This window comes from Perca fluviatilis, chromosome 4, assembly GCF_010015445.1.
Source record: "Perca fluviatilis chromosome 4, GENO_Pfluv_1.0, whole genome shotgun sequence".
Lineage (NCBI taxonomy): Eukaryota > Metazoa > Chordata > Actinopteri > Perciformes > Percidae > Perca > Perca fluviatilis.
The window spans coordinates 12,331,996-12,339,554 of NC_053115.1; the positions used below are offsets into that span (position 1 = coordinate 12,331,996).

General features: G+C 40.6%; 1 non-coding gene across 1 annotated transcript; it reads right to left on the minus strand.

The window, feature by feature from the left end:
* Positions 1 to 31: 31 nt before the first annotated feature.
* trnaq-uug lies at positions 32 to 103 on the minus strand. Its single transcript has one exon. It is a non-coding gene; the product is annotated as a tRNA-Gln (tRNA).
* Between the last annotated feature and the right edge of the window lie 7,456 nt (positions 104 to 7,559).

The following is a 7,559-nucleotide window of genomic DNA, read 5'->3' on the forward strand; positions in this document are numbered from 1 at the left end:
AATTTAACGGTGAGTGACAGGTAAAAGGATGAGGTCCCACCGAGATTTGAACTCGGATCGCTGGATTCAAAGTCCAGAGTGCTAACCATTACACCATGGGACCATCTCCGCCAACGAAAGCCACAGGACCGTACTTGTAGTTCCAGCTTTCTGATCTGTAGTATGTATCATTGGTGAGTTGTTACTGTTAATCTTAAAGTCAACTATCCCGTGTTTTCGGCAATAATAACGTAAGTTAGCTAACGAAAGCTAACCTAGCTAACGTTAACTCTGAAAACCTAACGAACATCGCTGTGTGGTGAGAGACTGCTGCAGCAACGGAGTGTGAAATCAGGCAGGTGCAGACATTCGAGCACGTTTGTCTAACCGATCCTAGCAATATGTGTTTTTAAATAAATTACTTAAGGTTTGAGGGTCACGTCAATTATTTTCAATAATGTCTGCAAGCCATGCTGCTAGCTAGCTACTCTTTAACCGATTTGGGCTCCTCTAAATAAAAGCTCTGTTTTCTCCTTCTTCTTCTTCTTCTTCTTTTTCTTCAGATTTTTAATTGACGGTTGGCAACCATTTTAAGGTGCATTACCGCCACCTACCGGACTGGAATGCGGAACAGTAGATTAGCAGGAAAAATAAATAATAAAATATAACAAAAACTAAATAAAACAAAAACGAACAAACCAACCAAACTAAATTAGGATGAACTAAACTAAATTCTCTCGAACAACCCTGTTTCTTTCAAATATTGAATAATGTGAACCATGATGTGAGCATGCATTCCCCATGCAGCATCTCCAAGTACATTTTCTACTGTAAAGCTTATCTTAGCTTCTTTTAATGCTCATCTCAGTTTCCTTTTCATAACCCCTACACTCCAGCAGCACATCCTGCACAGACTCATGCTGATCACAATGTATACACCCACCAAAGCCCATTTCAAGTCGTTTTGCAGGTTCTCAATCCAGCAATACTCTGAACAATTGATCCAGTTGACTGGGTTGGGAGATATAATGAGTTAGGGGTAGTCACTAATATATTATTTGCAATTACATTGGGCTTGCATGTTGACAATAAAGTTATTGCATCTTGAATACTACAATAGCATAACATCTTGTTTATTTTTCCTGTGTTGTTGAGGAACAATTAAGGCCCACTTTGGTGCGATAGCTTGGAAGCAGCTGCTCAACCGCTTGCATAGCAGCACAGTTTAATGGCAGTCACTCTGGGATTCATGGCTGATGTCCTCTGTGCCATTTTGACAAAATGCAACATTAAGATTTAGCACTGTACTGATGTTGTTTGTTAAAGCCCAGGGACCCATGATAGTACATATTAATGGATGATCACTGTGTCCATATGTTGTCCCACATCCTCCCAGAAGAGGGGACTAGAGGGACTTTAATAGACCATGGTAATCCTCTTGCGTAGTCAGATCTCCATATTGCAGCTCCCGTCTAAACTCTGGAGGAGAGCTGGCTCATGTAGCAACTAATACCTGTTTTCAATAAGCCCTGTTGTTTTTGTGCTTTATGAAGTTAAAGAACTGTGGGAGTCTAGGAATAGCTTCCACCCCCTCGTAGCTACCTTCTGAGGAATTATTAAAAAGAAAAATAACCTTTGGTTCCTCCAGTCAATATTTGAAAAAGAAAAAATGAATTCTAATAATGCTCTGTATTTGCTGCAATACAAAACTTTGAAGAAAAGAAAAAACACATGAACTCACACAATACTAATACTAAACTATATGTCACACATTTAAACAACTTCTGTAAATGTGTGTATCATTCACCTTTATTATTGTAATAATAAAAAACTTTATTGGCTGTGGTTATTTTATTGTATATTATTAAGCCTAGCATCAAGGGTGAACATTAAGTACATTTACTCAAGTACTTTACAGTTTTGAGGTACTTGCTTTATTTCAATATTTCAATGTTTTGTGAATCTTAATAATTTAACGTCACTACATTTCAGATGATACTAAACTGCACTATTTTTAACTGTGGCCAATTAAAAATAAATAATCCAGGTGAATATTAAATAATTTATGTGATACTGGCTACAGCATTACAATAACATAAAATAGAATTTAATTTAATTTAATTGTACCTTCAACTAAAGAACAGTACGGGACACTACAAGTACAAATCTGTATTACAAACTACCGAGCAATCAAAAACAGAACAAACTGAAAAAAAGATATATTAGCGAGTGATATTTGGCTACACATTTAACGGTCTGATGGCATTGAGGACTATGCTGTCCTGAAACTGTCGGCTCTGGAAATAATACTCTGATGATGTTTCCCAGAAGGTAAAATACTTCATAGTTTGTGTCTTTGATGATTCTGTGGGCCTCCATCAAGCGTCTCCTGTGGTAAATGTCCTGGAGGGTTGGTTGTTTATTGTCTGTGAGAAACTATGCTGTTTACATCACCTGCTGTACAGCTTTACAGTCCAGGGTGGTGCAGCTTGAACACCACACAGTGATGCAGCTGCTACAGATACTCCCAGTGTACTGGAGAAGGATTCAACATCCCGCGGTATTGCTGTTCTAAAGGACTTGAAACTGCTGACTGTCTACACTTAGGGCTTGATGAGAATGCAGGAGTTTCCTCCTTGTTTCCTCCTCATTCATCTGACTTAAACCTAGTCGTGGCAAGTGCATTCCGAATATTATGTTGTTTAAGAAACCTGTTATTCCTTATTTTGTTATGTACATGATTCTGAATATTACACCTACTAATTAGAAGATGATGGTTCAGAAATCAGGCTATTGCTGAAAGCCAAAAAAGAATCAAATTTTCTTTCTTCTTTCATGAAAACTTGGTAAGCGACTAAATGCTGATGGCTGTGGTGTCATTCTCAAAATGATGACAGTGGGGCCGTGCTGTGCCTCAGTTATATGTGTTTAGGGAGTAATGGCATGATGAGCTTAGCATACAGTCTTGGGTGTCTGCAGTGCTGAGAATGAGTGGAGGAAGTGTCAAATCTTCATCTGCCTTTCAGCAAGTCCGAGATTCAGTCGCACACGATGGTGCTCACACATAGTCCCTGAGAATGAAGAGAATTGTATTGAAGACTGTGCTGTAATCAACAATATTCTCACATATATGCTCTCCATGACTAAATGTGAAAGAGCAGTGTGGGGTGACGGTGATGGCAGTTGATCTATTTGCTCTAGGCTAGCTTCAGACTGTGTAGATTGCCCGGGTTGTGGGTTTTGACCAGCAGCCCGATGACAGACATAAGTGCAATAGGGTAGGAGTCCCTCAGGCAGGATATCCTAGGTTTCATAGGCACACCGTGCATGTTGCACTGAAACGTTACAAACTGGAGCAAAGGGCAAAGACTGAGTGTATCCACAGGACAGCTACCAGCTGATCAGCACATGCTTTCTGCCAGAGATGCTTTCAGGTGCTGTAAGGGGGTTGGTGCACCTGAGTGATCTGCCCACATACTGGGTCATCCTGTAATTATCAAAACATGTGTAGGATGTGTTTGGCTTATTTGGGAGGGAGGTATGTGACGCTTAACTAGGCTTCCCTCTGTGGCTCTGTGTCTTTTCTCAGTAAGTAAGTAATGGAGGATTGACAAAGTCAAGAAAGCTTTTTTGCACATGATGTTTGGTCACGCTTTCATGTATATATTGAAGATAAAAAAGGTTACTGTTATATTTCTCATCTTATCAGATGTGCATGCACCTGCAGCTGTAGCTACTGTAAATGTGTGTACGTGTGTGCATGTGTATGTCAGCTTTTCTCTACAAAATCGTAAAATCTGATTTGCTTCCTTGCAACATGACAGTTTTGTACCCTGACAATCTATTTTCACTGATGTTATTTGTTCAATGTCTGTTACCCTGCTACTGTTTATGACCTTACTATTTAGTTTTACAATACATGAACAGTATTTTGCACACAACTCACACCTGTAGTCCTGTGTAATTTCACTCTGCATAGTCCACCACTTCAGAAAATGATGCTTTTAATCTTTAATGTTTTAATTCATCTTATTGGGGCGTTAATGACAACGTCATAATGCACCATAATTGACCATAATGGACCAATGTTCCACTTTACAAATAAAGCATCTCTCCAATATGTATGTTCAACTGATGTTTACCTGTCCTGTACTTTGCACTATAGAACAGCCTAAAGTTAACTCTGTCTGTTAGGCATGTTCCAGTATGTGCTGTTACTATGCAAGTTATTTATGTCCCTGCTCCAGTGCCATGAATACATATTCACATAGTTTCAGTGGATGTTACTGATTTATGATTTCCACTGATTTCCAAACAGCAAGCCAGTGTACTGTTAAGGGCTGGCGCATGTGATGACACAAAATGGCTGGACAAGGATACATGCCTGACATGGGTGCTGTGGAGCCAAATAAATCCCTGTTAGCAGAACGGCTTGATCCAGAGCTGGTGGCACACTTGGAGACCACCCAAGTCGCAGGACAAGGATCAACTCTCCATGAGCATGAACCTAACACCCACACACTTTACCACCAGTTACTCTACATGAATCAACAGTCAACAAGGGTCAGTGTAACGCTTATCAGTTAAATTTTCTAAGCACAAACGGACATTTGGAAAAATGGGTTCCAATATCCAATTTAAAAAAAAATTTCTGCCTTGACAAATTAAAAAATAGTTTTTTCCAATTTTCTGTTTTTATTCAGAGAATCAGAAAATTACAAAATTGTATCTGGGCTCCAATTATTCAATACTGCAATGGTATTCCCTCCCTCGTTCCGCCTAGCTACGCCCCACCCCCCACTCGAAACCATCAGTTGCAAGCACCTCTGACCCCAAAGTCTATCAGTTTTTCTTTTTTTTTGGTCCATATGCAGTTAATGACTTGCATATTCTGCAAAGTAGAGGAAGAGAATATCATTGCAGTATTGAATAATTGGAGCTCAGACACAATTTTGTAATTTTCTCAATTTCTGATCCTCTGAATAAAAAACAGAAAATTGGAAAAACAGGTTAAACATCCAATTTTTTTATTTGTCAAGGTGGAAAAAAATGAAATATTTGATATTTGAACCCATTTTTCTGTTTTTCCAAATGTCCGTTTGTGCTTAGAAAATTGAACTGATAAGCGTTACACTGACCAACAAGTTTACACATGTCTAAGGTGCTGGAGGGCTCAGGATATGCTAATTCTAAGGTTATTATTCTTGACTTGTATTTGTCATGAATGTTTTTTGTTTTTCATTTTGGAGACAAGGCAGTGCTGGCAATGGATTTAGAAAGTATAAAAGCAGTGTACAACACACTGTAGCTCTAAGCACAATGATGACTGATAGATCAGGGGATGTAGGGGATACATGTCTGATACACATTTGATAAACACAACAGAGGCGACTTAGCTTATTCATACATTTTCTAAATTGTAAGAGGGGTAAGGATATAGGCACAATAATATAGCTAGTTTTAGCCTCCATTTTTTGGGTAGCCTATAATCTGTTTTTGACATCGACTCATTTGTTGACATTGACTCATTGACTTAGGCTATCTGTTGCAGTTTTTCCCGGGTTTCTCCCGTTTTTTAGCCCTATCTCCCGGACCTCTCCCGGTTTGTTATTTCTCCCGGAAAACTCCCGTAATTTGCATGGCCAAAACTCCTTTATAAATAATCGGACCAATATTTGTCTAATGTTGACCAGTTGCCAGATCTTTTATGAAACGCATCCTATTCACACAATCCACACACCATATACAATTTTCAACCCGTTTGTCACCTCAACCTGGCAACCCAGTTGCGCAGTTGATCTCTGCGCAAGCTTCGCGGAAAATTCAGAGTCAGACCCTTATATACTGTCTATGGTCAGACCCGAAAGCGAGCGGATAAAATGACAGGTGAAGGCGGTGTTCACGCAAAGAAATCGAAATATAGCTGTGTACGGCACATCAATTTACATGCATCTTACCTAGTCATATCGACAATCTCCACGCTTTTTGTAAGGTGTGTCGCATTGATTTTAATGTAGCGCACGGCGGAAAAAAAATGTCATTACCCAGCACATTAAAACACACTGGCACCATCGCGCAGAAGAGGCACATAAGGGCACACGATTTTATCCCTCATCACGAAAGGACAGACAGAGGCCGTGATGCAAGCTGACCTCACTTAACACTAACACTTACAGTACACTTAGCAGCACCTCCCCTCCCCCCGGTCGCGCCGCCATGCCCCCGCACAAATCTCCCGGATTTTGAAAACCAAGTGTAGCCCATTGGCAGGTATGAGTTGAAGCTGTTTCCAGTAGCCTATTTAATATTTTATTCAAACTTAAAGACCAAAATAAAGATCAATTCAAATTAAAAGCACAAACAGAAAATGGGATAGAAATAGTATAATTTTACCATAGTAAAAGATGCTATTTAAAAAAAAAACAAAAAAAAACGTGAAAATGAATGTGCTTGAAAGGCAGATTCTATATCATATGACAATCTCTGTAATTTGTAAAGAGCTGTATTCTCTTTACAATCTGCACCCTATCTAGGCCTATCTCTTGTTTTCAGGCTGCCGCAGAAGTAAAGAACGATTAGGTGGAAGAGGATATATGAAACCGGATGGGGCCTCCTCTCTTTTTTCCCCCTCTCCCCTTCGTATCTGTCGCCTTTACTGTTTACATTATAGACACACCCCTGACCTTCACCCAGGCCCCCTCCGCTGCCCCCCCACACACATGCTCGCACAGACACAGACACACAAACAACCCACCATTTATACCACATACCAGAGCTCCTTGTGCACACAACCGTGAATGAACAAATGTCACCTAAAAACAAGAGATCTTATCTTGGTGAAGAGCAGCAGCGTTTGCCCAGTTTGATCGTGTAGAGGATTTGTTTAATCGTCTATTTTTAGCATAAGCTCGGCCATCTCTCATGCATTGCAAATGTATGGCAAGATCGCCATGCAGCGGCATTGCTTTCCAGCCTACCACTGTACTGCAGAGTAGACACACCCCTCCAATACACACGCCTCACTGCACACATCTGAAAGAGAAATAATCAGTCAAAGAAAAAATGGAGCAAAATGCATTAAATTAAAGATTTAGGACCAGACATAGCTCATGTTATTATTTCAACTGAGTGATATCGACGGTGATGGTGTTGTGGCGTATTTCAAATATAGGGCTCAAAGCCTGTAGCAGCAAAACAAAGACACTCCGCTGCAAAAGACATAGGAGGACCTCAACTGGATTATTTCCACCTATTGAGACACCACACGTATCTAATGTTAATGCGGTAACCCCCCACACGGTGTCCATTGATTCAGAGATTAGAGGCAAACGATGTTGCTTTAAACCTCACGCGGTCAAAGTTGTTTACCTCTTCCTTACCTCTGACGTAACGACACACCCCTGTTTGAGGGGGCGGCTCTCCGCCTTATGGACACCGCAGCCGACCAAACAAAGCCGGTCGGGGCCGAAATGTCACCAACCACAACACGGGAGACATGACGAGCCCACCTGTGATTGGTTACCGGAGGGGCTGGGGGGGAAATCCCTCTTTTCCGTAGAGGTCCTGTAGAGGGGGCGGTG